The following is a 17,692-nucleotide window of genomic DNA, read 5'->3' as shown; positions in this document are numbered from 1 at the left end:
CCAACTGCTCTGTCCCTCCGCAGGTGACACTTGTGACCCCATCTCCCCAGCACTTGTGGTGAGAGGACACAGCCACAGCAGCCTCAGGAAGGAGCCAGAGCCTTCTCTGGGTGCGAGGAGCCCAGAGGCTGGGGTGCTCATCTCCCAGTGCCTCTCTGACTGGTGACACAGCCGCTAGCTGAGTGGGGCCCGTCCCTTGGTTTTCACAAAATCCCAGGGGGTTGGCACTAGCTGTGCCGCCTGGAAAAGCTGGAGCCGTCGGGGACCCTGGGAACCCCAGCCTCTGGTCTCGACCTCCCAGTGGACTTCTGCTGCCGCCCAGGACTGCACGGCCTTGTTCTGAGCCGGCTCACACCCTGAACAGAGCCGGGTGCTCAACCACGTGGACATTGCATGACCATGAGTCCCCGGGACCAGCCTGGAGTCTGCATGGGAGAGGACAGGCACTGTGTGTGTGGGCTGAGGGCAGGTACGCATGGAGGGGAGAGAAGGGATGGAGACAGTCCCACAAAACTGAACCCAGCTGACAGCAGGTATGAAATCGAACATTCCCCCTGCCCTGTAACTCTCAGGGAGAGCAGTTCATGATGTCAGCAGAAACGTGACTGTCTAGGAGGACAACACAGGGCACACGTGGCCCTCTGGGGATGGCTGGCAGCTGTGCTGGGCAGTGAGGCTCCCATCAGAAGATACAGTGACAGGTGCTGTGGAACTGGGCTGCTTTCTGCAGGGACAAGACGCCGCTGAAAACTGACTCTCATTCACTCTGTCACAGAATATTCACAAAAGTATAAAACATAAGTAGCTCAGCTCTTTGAAAACCTGGTTACTTGGGGATCATGGCAGCTATAATTGGAAATGGGCTGCATGAAGCAGGGCAGCTTCAAGGGTCTCAGCCCGACCAGGCTCAGGGCCAGGACATCCAAGTGGCCCAGACGGCCAGCCCAGCCCTCACCTGTGGCCGGGTCCATGGCAGCCTGCGAGCCAGGTCCAGGCTGTGGCCAGATCCAGATGTGTGTGAGTGAGCGTGTACACCTGTGTGAGTGTGGGGTGTTTCTGTGCCTGGGCGTTTGTGAGTGTGTGTGTACTTGCAAGTGTGCTGTGGGAAACCATGGCTGTGGCTGACCACATGCCCTCACTTCTTGGTTCCTCGTCTGTGCCAGACACCACGGGGAGAAGGGAAGGAATGGGCGGGGCAGTGCCTGGCTGTGAGCCATGGGCTGAGTCACAGAAAGGTCACACTCAGGGCAAATGTCACCCTGACAAAGCAGCAGCCTCTGCAAGGCCTCATCTCTCAGACTGGGCCCCAAGGGCTGTAATCACAGCCTTGTGCCCCCTCTCATGCCTTGGCTTCCCCATGGTCTCTCCAGACAGCACATCCACACCCACACCCACTCCTGTCTGGCTTCTGCCTCCAGCCCCTTGCTTTCTGCATCTCGGAGCCCAGACTGGCCCTGGGTCCCTCCTAGGGCCTCTTCCCCTTTGCCAGAATTTTCTGCTTTTCTCCTCCTGACACACTTTGCTACCTCGTCATGCGAAATTAAGTCCGAGATGATCGCAGACCAGAACTCCCAACTCCAAGATAGGTTCTAAAATAGCTACAGGACGCACATTCCACTTTGCTGTGGAGGGCTGTAAGGACTCCGGGGGTGGTGAATGCCTCTTCTGTTTGCAAACTAGCTAGTGCAAATCCCACAGGGAAAAGGAAATTGCTGATCTAGTTCCTTTGATGGGTTCGCTTCCTTTAGAAGGGTCCAAATAAAGCTCTGCAGAGATCCTTGTTTATTTCTGCCTTCTTGTGAAACTTGAAGGTGTAAATTGTCCCCATTGCGTTTATGGATCAAGGCCAAATTACAAATTTCAATGACCACGGTGGGAAGTGAGTGGGAAGTGAGATGCAGTCATGAAGGGTGTAGGAGGGAGGCCACGCCGTGGTTCCTCATGCATCCAATCAGGAGAAGGGCCGAGCAGGAGGAAGCTGAGCTCTGCGTTGTTCCCGTGGACATCTCCCATCTGCTCACTTCTTGCCAGGCCCCTGTGACACCCTCACAGCAAGTGCGGTGACAAGACGTTCACTGTCCTGAACTGCTGGTGGATGTCGGGATTTTTCTCTTCCACTGTGATGCCTTCCCTTGTTCAGGCTCCCTGAGTCCCCTTGTCTCATTTCCATGGACATCTCTGTCATCACGGACCTTTGGTTACTGTCTGGTTAGTCCCAGATGTAGGTCGGAAACAAGATGGAGAAGGACGCGGGACCCAGCCCTTCCTGGCAGCCTGTTGGCGTTCAGCTCCTGTGGCGTTTAGGTGGGAGAGCTGCCGTGGGCGTATACATGAGGGTCAGGGTCTGTGAGAGCCCCAGGGGTGGCCCCAGGACATTTGCAAATGCTCAGCCAAGGGGCAGATAGGAAGGCCCCCTGACAGCCAGTGGGAGGGTGGAAGCTGAGGAAATGATGTCAAAGGTATGGTGCAGGTGGACATGCACCATGATCCCCGTGGCCCTAGGAAAGGGACGGTCCTGTGTGAGCTGGAGGGCTGACAGCCCCGCACATAGAGCACCGGCAAGGCCTCTCCAGGCAGGTCTCACACTCAGCCTGCCCGGTGTGCCCGCTCTGGGCATCCACTTGCTTCACCCTTGTTGCCTCCAGTCCTGGCAGGAAAGATGCCCCAGGAAGACTGGCCTGAAGCAGGACTCTTGTTTTCTCAGGGAAAGGACTCCGCCTGGTCCCCTCCACTGGGACATTTGGTTTAGATGCCTTGTGCGCCCATATGCGGTCGTCCTAAGAATGTTTAGCATAGATTCCCACCACTCCTATGATACCAAGGAGGAAGGAGATTCAGTTGTCCTTTATCAGATGGGAGGACACGGCCTCCGGTGGGCAGCAGCTCCGACAGACTGTGGTCTTGGTTCCAGCCCAGCCTCCACCTCCATCAGCCAGCAAAGCTGCTCGAACAAGCCCCCACCTGCCATGCCCCTTCACTAAGTAGCCTTCTTTGCTGATTCAGGGGATGCCTCAGGTCTCCATGGCCCTGTACTTGTCCTCTGTGTCCATTCCCAGGGGACTCTAACCTCCCTGTCTGCGGTGGGTCGGGAAGTGTCCTATCCCTCAGCTTCTGCTGCCATTTGCCTTTTCTCCTCTGACGATGCTTTCTGACTGTACTCTAGACTCCCGCTTCCAGACCTGGTCTCTGTCACTCGGATACCAACTCTAGTACCTTCGTCATGCTCCGTGATGGCTGGGTTTGCTGCAGGGGTCCTGCGGGGCCCCCACCCAGCCCCAGAGGCGACTTAGTGACCCCAAGCACTAAGTCTGCTCAAGCTATAGCCACACCTGCTTTGTGAGGTGGGTGGGGGGAGGGGTGGGGGCCGATTACACTCTAGGAACGGAAAGTGCAGGAAGCGGCAATTAGTTCCTAGTGAGGACTGAAGAAACGGTACTAAGTACATGGGATGGGTGTACGTTCTTGAACGGAGTTGGGGGCTGCAGTCATGGCTCTCCAGTTCTGAGGGAGGATTGTCCTTGGATGAGTATACTGGGTGTTTTAGCTCCTTCTGTTTGCACCTGTGTGTCCCTGGATGAGGGGGTCCATCTTTCGGACCCTCTGCTTTCTCTTGGCCACCACACCTTCCCCTTGGGCTTTCTGCAGGCATCAGGGCAGTTCCAAGATGAGGTGAGCTGTGCAGTGTTCCCAGGGGGCAGAGGAAGAAGACTCACACCCAGGACGAGCCCTTCCTCCCCAGGCCATCCTCTGGGTCAGGACAGGACAGCCTCAAGTCAAGGGCTCCAGTAACAGCGGCAGCTCTGGATGTGGGGTGATGGCCAGCAGGGGGCGGGTGGGACAATACCCTTGCCCTCAGGGCTGTAGACTTGCACCCAAACCAGAGGACACACTTTTGAGATAAGAGTGTGTCCCCAGGAACTACCCAGAGGCTCTCGAAGGTTCTCAGCTCCTTGAGAGTGCCCTTCAGTTCCAGCATCGGCAGCTCTGACATGCCATCCTGGGAAGCTGGTCTCTGCTGGCCCATCTCACTGGCTTCGGGGCCCTCTGTCCCCAGCAGGGCTGGGTGGCATGGCCCCTGGGACTCCATGTGTGGGCCTGTTTGCCTGTACATAAGCTGCGAGTCAGCGTGAGCCCTGAGTGTGGGTGCATGGTCTCACCCCTTTGGGCCTGGCGATCCCATTAGGGTGGGGTGTTTAAGGTGGCCTTCCTGATCACTGGCTTCCCCTCACGCTCCCAGCCATGGTGGGCACAGGCCGTGAAGCTCAGAAGGCAGCCTCCCACGGAGTTCTCCATGGATGGCGCCCCCACACCTGGGCAAGGCAGAGGTCCTGCGTCCCAGGGAGTGTGCACAGCTACACGTAGCCATCTGGTCCTGTGAGTTCACCCTGTGTCTGAGGGCACCGTGACTGAGCTCAGGGAGGGAGGCTGTCTCATATGACATACTCTCTGCTCCCTGTCAGGGCGGCGACAGGCCGGGGGAAGGGCTGTTTTCATCACTAGCAGCGTGCGAACCAAGAGGTAGGTGATATTGTGCAGTGTGTAATAGCAAGTGTGGGCTCGGATCCTGATGCCACCCCGTTTACTGAGGAACTGTGGGAAGATCACCTGACCTTCCTCATCCCCACTCCCCTCCTCTATAAAGCTGGGTTGCCTTGGTGCCTTCCACAGGGAAGCCATATGAGAGGGTCTCTGTTAGGTGCTCAGGACGCCCCCAGCTCATGCTGAGTTCCCCGTCCACACTGGGAAGCAACTGCCCTGTTTTCCCTGCTGCAAAACTGTTCTCAGCACGATGGAGAAACTCACCCTGACCTCAGGCCCTCAATGTCCGGCACAGTTGCCCAGCTGGGGCTTTGAACTCTGTCCCTCCCTTGCCCAGTTGGTCTCCTCCAGCTATGCAGCTCTGCCTACTGCTCCTCTGCCTACTGCTTCTCAAGCTCACCAAGCAATTCCCACCTCAGGGCCTTTGCATGTGCTATGCCTCTAGTGGGTGCTCTTCCCTAGATCTGCACTTGGCTGGCTCCTTCCCATCAATCAGGTGACCCCTCCTTACCCAGCCTGGCCCCAGCCACCCCCACTGGAGGGCTAAAACCACTCCTGCAGCCCACCCCCACCATCTACAGTCTTCACTGCATTGATTCTCTTATGTTACAGGATTAAGTTTCCCCATAATAACATGAGCTGGAGGAAGGCTGTCCCTGACTTTCTGTTGCTATAGCATGAGGTGTGTGGTGGGCACTTGGTAAGCATATGCTGGGTGCCCTGAGTGGACTGAATGAATTAAGTATTATTTTTTTGAGAACACGACCACATTCTTGTTCGGGAATAGCCCTGCCCAGCTCTTCTCCCAGGTCGGTATCCACTCTCTCCTCTGCAACATGTGCCTTTCAGGGTCGCAGGGAGCTCTTAACTGGACTCCAATTTTAAGCAAACCACTTTTAAGCAAACTCTCTAAAGGTACCTTTAAAGCAGCTGTATTCTGATGGGCGTTTGTGTCCACAAATTATGGAATTCAGCTATAAACCCTGCACAGCTGCGCTCTCTAGCCATGTGCTTCGCTGGGTGAAAATAGCCTCTCAGTGTCACGTGGTCAGATGTGGGATGTGCAGGGGACCTTGACCGTGCATAGAGGACAGAGGGACTCTGCCTGTATTCAGAGTGTGTCGTGGGCCTGGGGAGCACCCCTGTTCAGTTCTGGGGTGCTGCCTGAGCTGTCTCTGAAAGTCAGGGGCCCGCAGATAGGGCTGTAGTAGATTCAGAGAGGTAACTGATAAATTTATTTTGTCATCCTTGCTCCCCAATAATCCTTAGAGCAGTGATTAATACCTAGATACCGAACTTGAAGGAAGACAACTTCTGGATTATTAAAACTCTCAGGAGTAGGGCGGGGGGCGCTTCTGCTGTCAGTACTGCTTAGTTGCTGTTGCACACTTTCTCTCCAGGGGTGGCTAGGACAGGCACCTGGCTCAGCCATGGGCCTCACACACAGCCCGGAGAGGAAAGCTCTGGCCAGCATGGGCCCAGTGGGTTCCTCAGGAGGCGGAAACCCAGCCCCACACGTGTTTGTGCTGAGCTCAGGTCTGACCCTCCGTCCCTGCCTCCTGAGTGTTGGGTGAAGTGTTGCCAAGCCCAGAGCCTCCCCTGCTGAGTTCATTCCCTGCTGCAGTGTCTCAGGGACCACGAAGTCTGGGGTTTAAAACAGCACAGAATTAGGGGTGCCTGGGTGGCTCAGTGGGTTAAAGCCTCTGCCTTCGACTCAGGTCATGGTCTCAGATTTCCTCCACAAATGAACCATTTTTTTTTAAAATTTTATTTATTTGACAGAGAGAGGAATCACAAGTAGGCAGAGAAGCAGGCAGAAAGGGAGAAGCAGGCTCCCTGCTGAGCAGAGACCCCAATGTGGGGCTCGATCCTAGGACCCTGAGATCATGACCTGAGCTGAAGGCAGAGGCTTAACCCACTGAGCCACCCAGGCGCCCCACAAATGAACCATTTTGCTTCATTCCTTCATAGGGCAGAACAAGATAGCCATTTATGGATCTACCTCATTTTGTTTACCCTTTTCCCCATGGATGGACATTCGCATAGTTTCTGGGTTTTGCCTCTTGTGAACACTGCTGCTATGAATATTCCTGTACATTTCTGTTTGTTTGAACCAGTGTTTTCAATATTGGGGGTATATATCTAGGAGTGCAATTGTTGAACCGTATGGTAATCCTGCTTTGATCTATTTGAGTAATGACAAACTGTTTTATACGTATTCTGTACCATTTTTCACAAGCGAGGTTTAAGAGTTTCAGTTTCTCAACATCCTTTTGTTATTTTTAGTTTTCTTGATCATAGTGATTCTACATGTGTAAAAGCACATCTAACTGGTTTGAATCCTCATTTCCATAAAAAGACTAATGATGTTTAACATCTACTCATGTGCTATTCACCATTTGTATGATTTCTCTGGAGAAGGGTCTATCCAAGTCCTTTGTCCATTTAAAAAAAAATGGTGTTGTCTTTTTGTTGAGGAATTGTAAAAGCTCTTTACATATTCTGGGCAATAGCCTCTTATTAGATAAATAATGTGCAAATATTTCTTTCCATTCTGGGGGCTGTCTTCACTTTCTGGATATATTTTCTGATGTACAAATATTTTTAATTTTTTTTTTACATTTCTTTTTTTAAGAGTGAGTGAGAGAGAGTGTGAGAGTGGATGGGGCAGAGGGAGAAGAAAAGAGAATCTTAAACAGGCTCCACACTGAGTGTGGGGCTTGATCTCATGACCCTGAGATCATGATCTGAGCCAACATTAAGAGTCGGATGCTTAAATAACTGAGCTACCCAGGTGTGCAGGACAGATTCTTAATTTTGAGGATATTATTTTATCTATTTTTTTCTTTCCCTTCTTATGCTTTGGTGTCCGATCTTAAAGCATTGCTACATTCAAGGTTATGAAGATTTATCCCCGTTTTTTTCTTCTAGGGTTTATAATTTTACCTCTTAAATTTAAGCCTTTAACTTACTTTGAGTTAATATTTATATGTGGTATGAGGTAAGGGTCCAGTTCCATTCCTCTGTACATGGATAGCTGATTGTCTAGCACCCTTTGTTGAAAAGACCGTTCTTTCCCCCATGTGTAATGTTGTCCACCCTTGTCGATATTTAGAGGACCATAGATGAAGGGATTTATTTCTGGGCTCTCAGTTAAATCCCACTGATCCGTATGCATACTTGAAAAATTTTATTTTACTTATTAAAATTTTTTAAATTTAAATTCAATTAATTAACATATAATGTAGTATTTATTTCAGGGAATATGCATACTTTTATGACAGTGTCACAATGTTTTAATTATTGTTGCCTTGTATTAAGATTTGAACTTTGGAAGTATGACCTTTCACCTTTTATTTTCTTTTTCAAGATGGTTTTGGCTGTCGGTGGTCCCTTAATATTCACATGACTGTTACAATTAGCTTGTCTATTTCTTCCCAAAGGCCTTTGTGGAATTCCTTGGGAACATATTGAATTCCCACATTGCATCACGTACTGTTGCCATTTCATCAGTAGTATGTCTTTTCATCACCATGGGATCTCTTCAGATTTATTTAGGTTTCCCTTACTTTCTTTCAGCAATGCTTTGTAATTTTCAGTGTACAACACTTACACCTTGATGACATCTATTCCTAAGTATTTGGTCAATGTTGATCCCTAAAATGGAATTGTTTTCCTAAATTCCTTTTTGAATGATTCATTGCTAGTGTATACAAATAAGAGAGATTTTTTTGTATTGATATTTTGTCCTGTAACTTTGTGGAATTAGGGGATGGGCTGTAATCATTTTTTGTTGATTCTTCAGGAAGCTCTCTGTGTAAGATAATGCCATCTCTGGTCTCTGAATAGACGTAGTTCTACTGTTTCCTTTCACATGTGGATTCCTTATTTCTTGCCTTCTTGTTCTGGGTAGAATTTTCAGTGCAATACTGAGTAAGGAGTGAAAGCCAGCTTGAAGGACTTGTTTGTGATTTCAGAGTAGGGCTTCAGCCCTCAAAATTGAGCGTGATGTTTGATTTGGGTTAAGGTGGGCTTAGGGTTGGGTTCTCCCTGTCCTCCGCTGTACAGAGCCCATTCTTCTCTGGTAACCAGCAGAGTGATCTTTTCAGAACATAACCTTTGATCCTCTCTGTGACCCACTCCCCAGCTGCCCATCCTCTCCAGGCTCATCTCCCCCACCATATCCCCCAACTCCTGTGGGCCTCCCTGGTGTGTCCCACATGTGCCTTGGACCGGACTCCAAGCCTTTACATTCTCTCTGCCCTCTGCCAGGAGCACCTTTCTCTCCCCCTGCTTCATGTCTGGCTTTTTCCCCCATTGGCTGGACCTAGACTTGCTCCCTGGGAACCTGACTCGTTTCTGCTGGGTGTGTGTGGCCTTGTCCCTTATTTAAATGTAGTGCCCATGTTCCCTGTGTGAGTGATTACTAAGCTGCCAGGTATGCGGCAGGCACAGGGAAATACCCTTAGTGCCTGTGTGAAAAAAATCAGTCTCAGGACACCTGGGTGGCTCAGTCATTAAGCATCTGCCTTCAGCTCAGGTCATGATCCTGGGATCCTGGGGTCAAACCCCGCCATGTTGGGCTCCCTGCTCAGTGGAGAACATGCTCTTCCTCTCCCACTAACCCTGTTTGTGTTTTCTCTCTAGCTGTCTCTCTCTCTGCCACATAAATAAATAAAACCTTAAAAAAACCAGTCTCAGAGGGGCTCACCACCCTTGCCGACAGTATAGGATCTGCTGTCCCCACAGTCAGTCCCTTCAGAGAGACAAGACTTCCAACTTCTTGGGCCTGGGTAGGTGTAGACCTGGACCTGGAAGCTTCCAGGATTCATGGCTGGGGACTAAGCAAGCCCCTTCTTCTTCCAGCAGTCCCCTTTCCCCTTCCCTGCCAATGGGCCGGGCCTGATTCCTGATCTGGGGTAGTTCGAGGGTGACCCCTCCTAGGTATAGCAGTGGTTGACTGATGGACGTTGTCAGCAAGAGGTCCAGTAGCCTTTACAGGGAGACCCTATAGGGGGTGGAGACAGCTCTATGGGGGCCAGTGACAGCCCCCTCAAAGCAAAGTGGGGCAGGAGGCCAGCCCTCCTGATTCTAGCCAGTCTGTAGGCTGTAGAAAGGAGGGCTGTGCCCAAAGGTGCTCTGCTCCAGGCAGGTGGGGACAGGATGTGGAGGGGGTCGGCCGGGGGAGGGCACCTGCAGGGTTTGCCTGGGAGCTCAGCACAGTGAGACTGTTTCTGGCACCAGCACACTGACGGTGGGGTTGGTTTCCTGCCTCTGAAGCCTCAGGCTCCCCTTTACACGATGGGGTGCTGATGGGTAACATCTCTGGGTGTAGATGTTAGGGAGGCCCCACAAGCAGACTTGCTCAGGACAGACTGGGAGAGTGGCTGTTGCTTAAAGCAGCTCAGGGCCTGCCCCCGTGAAGAAGGTGCACACGTCCATGGCCCCCAGCTCTGGGGTCCTGTTGCCAGCCTCTGACAGTGACCCTCCTCCTGCCTTGTCCCCCTTCCCTGTAGATAGGTGGTCTTTCTGGAGCTTCTCCTGCAGGGGGCACAGAAGTCCATCATGGTGGGACACAGGGTCACTTACTAGGTCCACAGTGATGCGTGTGTGCCCCTCCCTGGGAGGGCTGGTAGGTGGTGGTCCTTGAGGTCCCCGGCACCCCACACTGGCAGGACCTGTCCATGCAGTGCATGGTGATGGTCAGCCACTTCTGTGAGCAGCGCTTTCTCCATGTGGTGGATGACCTTGTGTATGCAGATGTGGACATGAAGGCCTACGACCATGTGGGCATGGTGATCCTGTCCCCCCTCTTTGGCACCCTGCACCCCGGTTTCTACTTGGTGTCCTGTGAGGACTTCAGCTACCAGCACTGGCCACAGTCCCAGGCCCACTTCCCTAGGGACCAGGGCGATGTTTACTACATGGGTTTCTTTAGTTTCTGATGGGGGCCTTTTTTGGGGGGTTGGTGGTGGAGGTTCACCGACTGACCTTGGCCTGTTACCAGCAGGGGGTCAACATGGCCAATGAGATCGAGGTTGTGTGGCATGACAAGAGCCATTTGAACAGGTACCTGCTGAAACACAAGCCCATCAAGGTGCTATCCACGTTGGACCTGTGAGATCCGTGGTAGCTGGGCTGCCACCCTTCCCCCCAACCCTGCCACATCATGAAGAAGCTGATTTGGGTGTGCCCAACGATTAACAAGACATTCAGGACTCATGAGAGGACCTGTGGGACCCACGGCAGCTGGATTGTTCCCTGGAGACCCTGTGGGACCCGTGGGTGCTGGGCTTTCCCCAGTGGACCTGTGGGACCTGCAGCAGCTGGGCTATTCCCTGGAGGACCTGTGGGATCCATGGCTGCTGGGATGTCCCCTATAGGACCTGTGGGACCCGCAGCTGCTGGACTGTTTCCTGGAGGACCTGTGGGATCCATGGCTGTTGGGCTTTCACCTGAGGACCTGTGGGACCTGCACCTTCTGGACTGTCCCCTCTAGGACTTGTGGGACCCATGGCTGCTGGGCTGTACCCCGGAGGACCTGTGGGACCTGCGGCTCCTGGGCTGTCCCCAGGAGGACCTGTGAGACCCATGGTAGCTGAGCTGCCTACCCCCCCCCCCTTCATGAAGAAGATGATAATCAGGCCATGCCCAAGAATCAGCAGGACATACAGGACTCTTGAGGGGCTGTCCCTTTTCCATTGGGGGCGCTGTCCTGAGCAGAGCTGTCAGAGCAGGTTCTTACTTCTGTCCCCTCAAGGAAGACCATGGACCCAGCACTGCCCACGGGGCATGTCCAGAGTCCCAAGCTGCACCTGCACACAGGAGGCCTGCCTGGGGACACAAGGTCCTCTCTTTGTGGTTGCTGCATTCTGATAACTTCTAGGTCATTCGCAGCTGGGATAGGCTCAGGTTTTATACAGATGTTTTTCCGTGTCAATGCTGAGCAACCATCTTTAAAAAGAACAATCAAGGGAAAGGTTTTTCTCCCTGACTGTAAACTGACACTGCCTGGTGGGGCTGGGAGCAGTCCAGAAGCAGCTGTGGAGCCAGCTGTGGGCCCTGGCTAGGTCTTCCCTCCCAGTCCCTGCCCCTCGCCGTGGCCATGGGGCTTCAGGGTGAGGGGTGTGCTGAGCCGCCTCTCAGACCTCCAGTCCCCTGACTGCCAGAGGCTGTGGCCATGGCTGCTAGCTCAGCCTCCAGGAGCACGGAGCCCTCTGGATTATGTATAGTTTCTGCCTTTGTTTTATTTTTTAATTTTTAAATTTAACTTAATTGTTAAAATTGAAATTCATTAGCCAACATATAGTACATCAGTAGATTTTAATGTAGTGTTCAGTGATTTGTTAGTTGCCTGTAACACCACATGTGCCTTCTTTAATACCTGTCACCCAGCTACCCTCTCCCCCTACCCCCCTCCCTTCTCTAACCCTCAGTTTGGTTCCTGGAGTCCACAGTCTCTCATGGTTTGTTACCCTCTCTGATTTCTTCCCATTCAGTTTTCCCTTGATTCCCCTGTCCTCCACTCTATTCATTATGTTCCACATACGAGTGAAACCATATGATAATTGTCTTTCTCTGCTGGACTTATTTCACTTAGCATAATCTCCTCCAGTCCCACTCATGTCTATGCAAATGGTGGGTATTCATTCTTTCTAATGGCTGAAGAATATTCCATTGTATACATAGACCACATCTTCTTTATCCATTCATCTGGTGAAGGACATCCTGGCACTTTCCACAATTTGGCTATTGTGGACATTGCTGCTATGAACCATTCTTTTCACTACATCAATATCATTGGGGTAAATACCCAGAAGTGCAATGCTGGGTCGTATGGTAGTTCTATTTTCAACTTACTGAGGAACCTCCACACTGTTTTCCAGAGTGAATGCACCAGCTGGCATTCCCACCAACAGTGTAAGAAGGTTCCCTTTTCTCCACAACCTCGGCAACACTTGTTGTTTCCTGTCTTGTTAATTTTAGCCATTCTAACCGGTGTAAGGTGGTATCTCATTATAGTGTTGACTTGTATTTCCCTCATGTGGAAAGATATTGAGCACTTCTTTATGTGTCTGAAGACATTTGGATGTCTTCTTTGGAGAAATGTCTGTTCATGTCTTTGGCCTATTTCTTGATTTGATTATTTGTTCTGTGGGTGTTGAGTTTGGTAAGTTCTTTCTAGATTTTGGATACTAGCCCTTCATCTGATATGTCATTTGAAAATATCTCCTCTCATTCTGTTTGTTGTATTTTGGTTTTGTTGACTATTTCCTTTGCTCTGCAAAAGCTTTCTATCTTGAAATCCCAACAGTTCATTTTTGCTTTTGTTTCCCTCACCTTTGAAGATGTGTCTATCAAGAAGTTGCTGTGGTTGAGGTCAAAGAGGTTGCTGCCTCTGTTCTCCTCAAGGATTTGGATGAATTCCTGTTTCCCATTGAGGTCTTTCATCTATCTAGAGTTTATTTTTTGTGTATGGCATAAGGAAATGGTCCAGTTTCATTATTCTGCATATGGCTGTCCCGTGTTCCCAGCACCATTTATTGAAGACACTTTTGTTTTCCCACTGGATATTCTTTCCTGCTTTGAGGAAGATTAGTTGACCCTAGATTTGAGGGTCGATTTCTGAGTGCTCTATTCTGCTTCATTGATCTGTGTGTCTGTTTTTGTACCAGTACCATACAGTCTTGATGATGATAGCTTTGTCACAGAGCTTGAAGTCTGCAAGTGGGTTGCCACCATCTTTGGTTTTCTTTTTCAACATCCCTTTGGTTATTTGGGGATTTTTCTGCTTCCATACCAATTTGGGGATTATTTATTCCAGTTCTGTGAAAAATGTGGATGGTATTTTGATAGGGATTTCTGTGGATTCTTCTATGTACCATAGACATATTCATAATATTTGTTTTTCCAAACCATGAGCATGGAACTTTTTTCCATTTCTTTGTGTCTTCCTCCACTTCTTTCATGACTATTGTATAGTTTTCTGAATACAGATCCTTTGCCTCTTTGGTTAGATGGATTCCTAAGTATCTTATTGCTTTGGGTGTAATTATACATGGGATGGAGTCCTTAATTTCTCTTTCTTCTGTCGTATTGTTGTTGTAGACAAATGCAACTGATTTCTGTGCATTGATTTTATATCCTGCCACTTTATGGAATTCCTGGATGACTTCTAGCAATTTTGGGGTGGAGTCATTTGGGTTTTCCACAGAAACTATCCTGTTGTCTGCAAAAGATGAGAGTTTGACTTCTTCTTTGCCTCTTATTTCTTTTTGTTGTCTGATGACTGAGGCAAGGAATTCTAGCACATGTTGAACAACAGTGATGAGAAAGGGCATCTGTGTCATGTTCCTGACCTGAAGGGAAAAGCTCTCAGTTGTTCCCCATTGGGAATGACGGTCTCTGTGGGTTTCCCATAGATGGCATTTATGATGTGGATGTACCCTCTGTCCCTCCACAGTGAAGAGTTTTGATCAAGAAGGGATGCATTAATTTGTCAAATGCTTTTTCTGCATCTGTTCAGTGGATCCTATGGTTCTTGCTCTTTCTTCTATTAAGGTAGTGGATGCCATGGATTTACATCCCATTTGCAGTTGTCAAACCACCCTTGCAGGCCAGGAATAAATTCGATTTGGTCGTGGTGAACCATCCTTTTAATGTACTGTTAGGTCCTATTGGCTAGTATGTTGGTGGGAATTTTTGTATTCATATTCATCAGAGATAGTAGTCTGAAATTCTCCTTTGTGTGGGGTCTTTGGTTTTGGAATGAGGCCTATGCTGGCCTCATGATGGTTTGGAAGTTTTCCTTTCTGTTCTATTTTTTGGAAAGGTTTCAGAAGAAGAGGTATTAAATCTTCTTTAAACGTTTGGTAGAATTGCCCTGGGAAACCATCTGGCACTGGACTCTTGTTTCCTGGGAGCTTTTTGATGACTTCTGCAATTTCCTTGATGATTATGGTTCTCTTCATGGTTCCTTTTCTTCCCAGTTTAGTTTTGGTCATTTCTATGTTTCTGGGAATGCATCCATTTCTTTGAGACTGTCTGATTTGTTGACATAGAATTGCCATCCTATGTTCTTATACTTGTTTGTATTTCTTTGGTGTTGGTTGTGATCTCTCCTTCTTGATTCATGATTTTATTGATTTGGGTCCTTTCTCTTTTCTTTTGGAGAAGTCTGGCCAGGGGTGTATCGATCTTATTAATTCTTTCAAAAGAACCAGCTCCTAGATTCGTTGATTTGTTCTTTTGGTTTCTACTTCATTGATTTCTGCTCTAATCTTTATTATTTCTCTTCTCCTTCTGGGTTTAGGCTTTCTAGGCTGCTCTTTCTCCAGCTCCTTTAGGTGTGGGGTTAGGTTGTGTATTTGAGACCTTTCTTGGTTCGTGAGAAAGGCTTGTAGTGCTATATACTCCCCTCGTAGGACTGCCTTTGCTGCATCCCAAAGATACTAAACAGTTGTGTTTTCATTCTCAGGTGTTTCCATGAACTTTTAAAATTCATCTTGAATTGACTGGTTGACCCATTCATTCTTTAGTAGGATGATCTCTAGCCTCCATGAATTTGAGTTCATTCCAACTTTCCCCTTGTGATTGAGTTCCATTTTCAAAGCACTGTGGTCTGAAAATATGCAGGGAATGATCCCAGTCTTTTGAGAGGAGAATGAACATGGCAGCATCATCCCAATCTGTGGCCCCAGAGCTGAGAGCTCAGGGCCCCACTCCTCAGTGTGCCCTCACAGAAAAGCAGTCAATCCTTCATGTCTCCCTGGTCTCTGACTGCACTCTGTGCTCACCAGACCTGTGACCAAGCATTTATGTCTCTGGCCATGACCCTGTTTGGAGTCTCCCAAACCAGCAGACTCCTACAGCATGCTCAGGCACCACTCCTCCTAGTGGAGGAAGGGGTTCTCCCCAGTTGTGTCACTTCTTGGGCCCGTTCTCAAAGAGCAGTGGCCAGACTGTGCTGTGGATCATAGTTTATGGCAACCTCCAGCTTAGAACCCACTGATGGGCTCACTCTTTGCAGCCAGCTTCCCTGCTCCAACACCTGGGAGCTCCATGGCCCTCAAGTGCCCCTGGTCTTCCTGGGACCCTGAGGATCCTGAGATCGCACTGTCCCATTGAGGGTCTCACCCCCATTGAGGGTCTCACTCTATTTAGCCACCAGAGTGACAACCTTCACCAGAGAAGACTTCTAAAAGTTCCAATTTTGTGCTCTGCTGTCCCCAGCACTTGGCAGTAGCCGGCCGACAGAGCCTCCCTCTCCCCCACAGTGTATCTTCCCAGCTATAGACTTAGACTCACTCTTCTGTACCTTCCACCTTGTGGAAAGTGGTAGCTTTTCTGTTTATAGAGTTGCAGCTATTCTTTTCTTGGATCTCTGCTTGAGTTTGCAGGTGTTTAGAATGGTTTGATAGGTCTCTAGCTACATTCCTTGTGCCAGACGAAATGAAGGTATCCTATTCCTCCGCCATCTTGGACTCTTTCTCTCTCTTCTTTCTCCAGATTGCTTTCGGTATTTGGGGTCTTTTGTGATTCTGTATACATTTTAGGACCGTCTTCTATTTCTTTGAGTAATGCCATTGGAATTCAGATAGGGATTTCATCATATCTGTAGATTGCTTTGGGTATGACCGACATGTTAACGTTATTAATGAGCATGGCATATGCTTCCATTTATTTGTGTCATCGTCCAAATCTTTGGCCCATACATTCACCCGCCAACACGCACATGGTTTTCCTTCCTTTTTTGCCTGTGTTCAGTATACCAACTGTTTCTCATTCTTGGTTACTTTTATTCCTAGATTTTTTTTTTACTTGATGCAATTGTCAATGGCATTGCTTTATTAATTTCTTTTTGTCAAAGTTTGTCATCAGTATGCAGAAATACAAGTTGGGACACTCGGGTGGCTCAGTCAGTTAAGTGTCTGCCTTCAGGTCAGGTCATGATCCTTGGGTTCTGGGAATAAGCCTGGCATTGGGCTCCCTGCTCAGCAGGGAGTCTGCTTTTCCCTGACCCTCTTCTGCTCCCCCTGCTTGTGCCCTCTCTCCCTGTGTGTGTCAAATAAATACATTCTTAAAAAAAAAAAAGAAATGCAACAGGTGTCTTTATCTTGACTTTGTATCCTGCAGCTTTCCTGAATTTGTTTATTCTAACAGGTGTGTGTGTGTGTGTGGACTCTTTAGGGATTTCTACATAGAGTTTCATGTCATCTGCAAATAGTGACCATTTTCTCTTCCTGTTTAGATTTCATATCTTTTTTTATTTTTTATTTTCTACTTTTGTCTCAATGGTTTGGCTAGGGCTTTCAAAACTATGTTGAATGAAAGTGGTAAGAGTGGGCATCTTCATCTTGTTCTTGATGGTAGTGGAAAAGTTCCAGCATTTCACCCTCCAGTGTAATGTCAGTTGTGGGCTTATCATATAGGCGTTTGTTTGGTTGAAGTATGTTCCCTCAGTACCCAGATGGTTTACAGTCTTTATCATAAATGCACATTGAATCTTGCCAAGTGATCTTTCTGCCTCTATTGTAACAATCCTAGGATTTTTATCTTTTATTTTGTTAAAGTGATGTATCCCACTGGCGGATGTGCAGATGTGGAATCATCCTTGCATCCCTGGAATAAATCCCGCAGGGTGGTGTTGTGTGATTCTCCAGATGAATTGTTGAATTAATGTTACCAATAATTTGTTGAGGATTTTTGCATCTCTCTTCATGAGGGATTTTGGCCTTTCCTTTTCTTGTAGTGTCTTTGTCTTGTTTTGGTAGCAGGGTAATGCTGCCTTTATAAAATGAGTTTGGATGAATGCCCTTCTCTCCTTTTTAAAACACAGTTTGGGAAGGGTTGCTATTAATTATTCTTCTACCATCTGGTTAGAACTCCTCAACGAAACTGTCTGGTCTTGGGCATTTTTTTTGTTGTTGTTGTTGTTGGGAGGATTTGATTATCAAATCAATATTTTTACTAGTGATCAGTCTGTTCAGACTTTTTTTTCCTTCCTTTTTCCTTGAATTTCATGGTTCATTCTGGGTGTTGTTAGGAACTTATTCTTCTATGTTGTCCAAGGTCTTGGCCTCTATTTGCTCGTAGTACTCTCTAATGATCCTTTGTATTTTTGTGGTATTCATTGTAATAGCTAATGTTTCTT

General features: G+C 48.7%; 1 pseudogene; it reads left to right on the top strand.

The window, feature by feature from the left end:
• Nucleotides 1-839: 839 nt before the first annotated feature.
• On the top strand, nt 840-11,125 carry LOC123934183 (annotated as a pseudogene).
• The last annotated feature ends 6,567 nt before the right edge of the window (nt 11,126-17,692 follow it).

This window comes from Meles meles, chromosome 21, assembly GCF_922984935.1.
Source record: "Meles meles chromosome 21, mMelMel3.1 paternal haplotype, whole genome shotgun sequence".
Lineage (NCBI taxonomy): Eukaryota > Metazoa > Chordata > Mammalia > Carnivora > Mustelidae > Meles > Meles meles.
The sequence above is the reverse complement of the archived record's forward strand: the minus strand, read 5'-3'. Positions and strand labels throughout refer to the sequence as shown.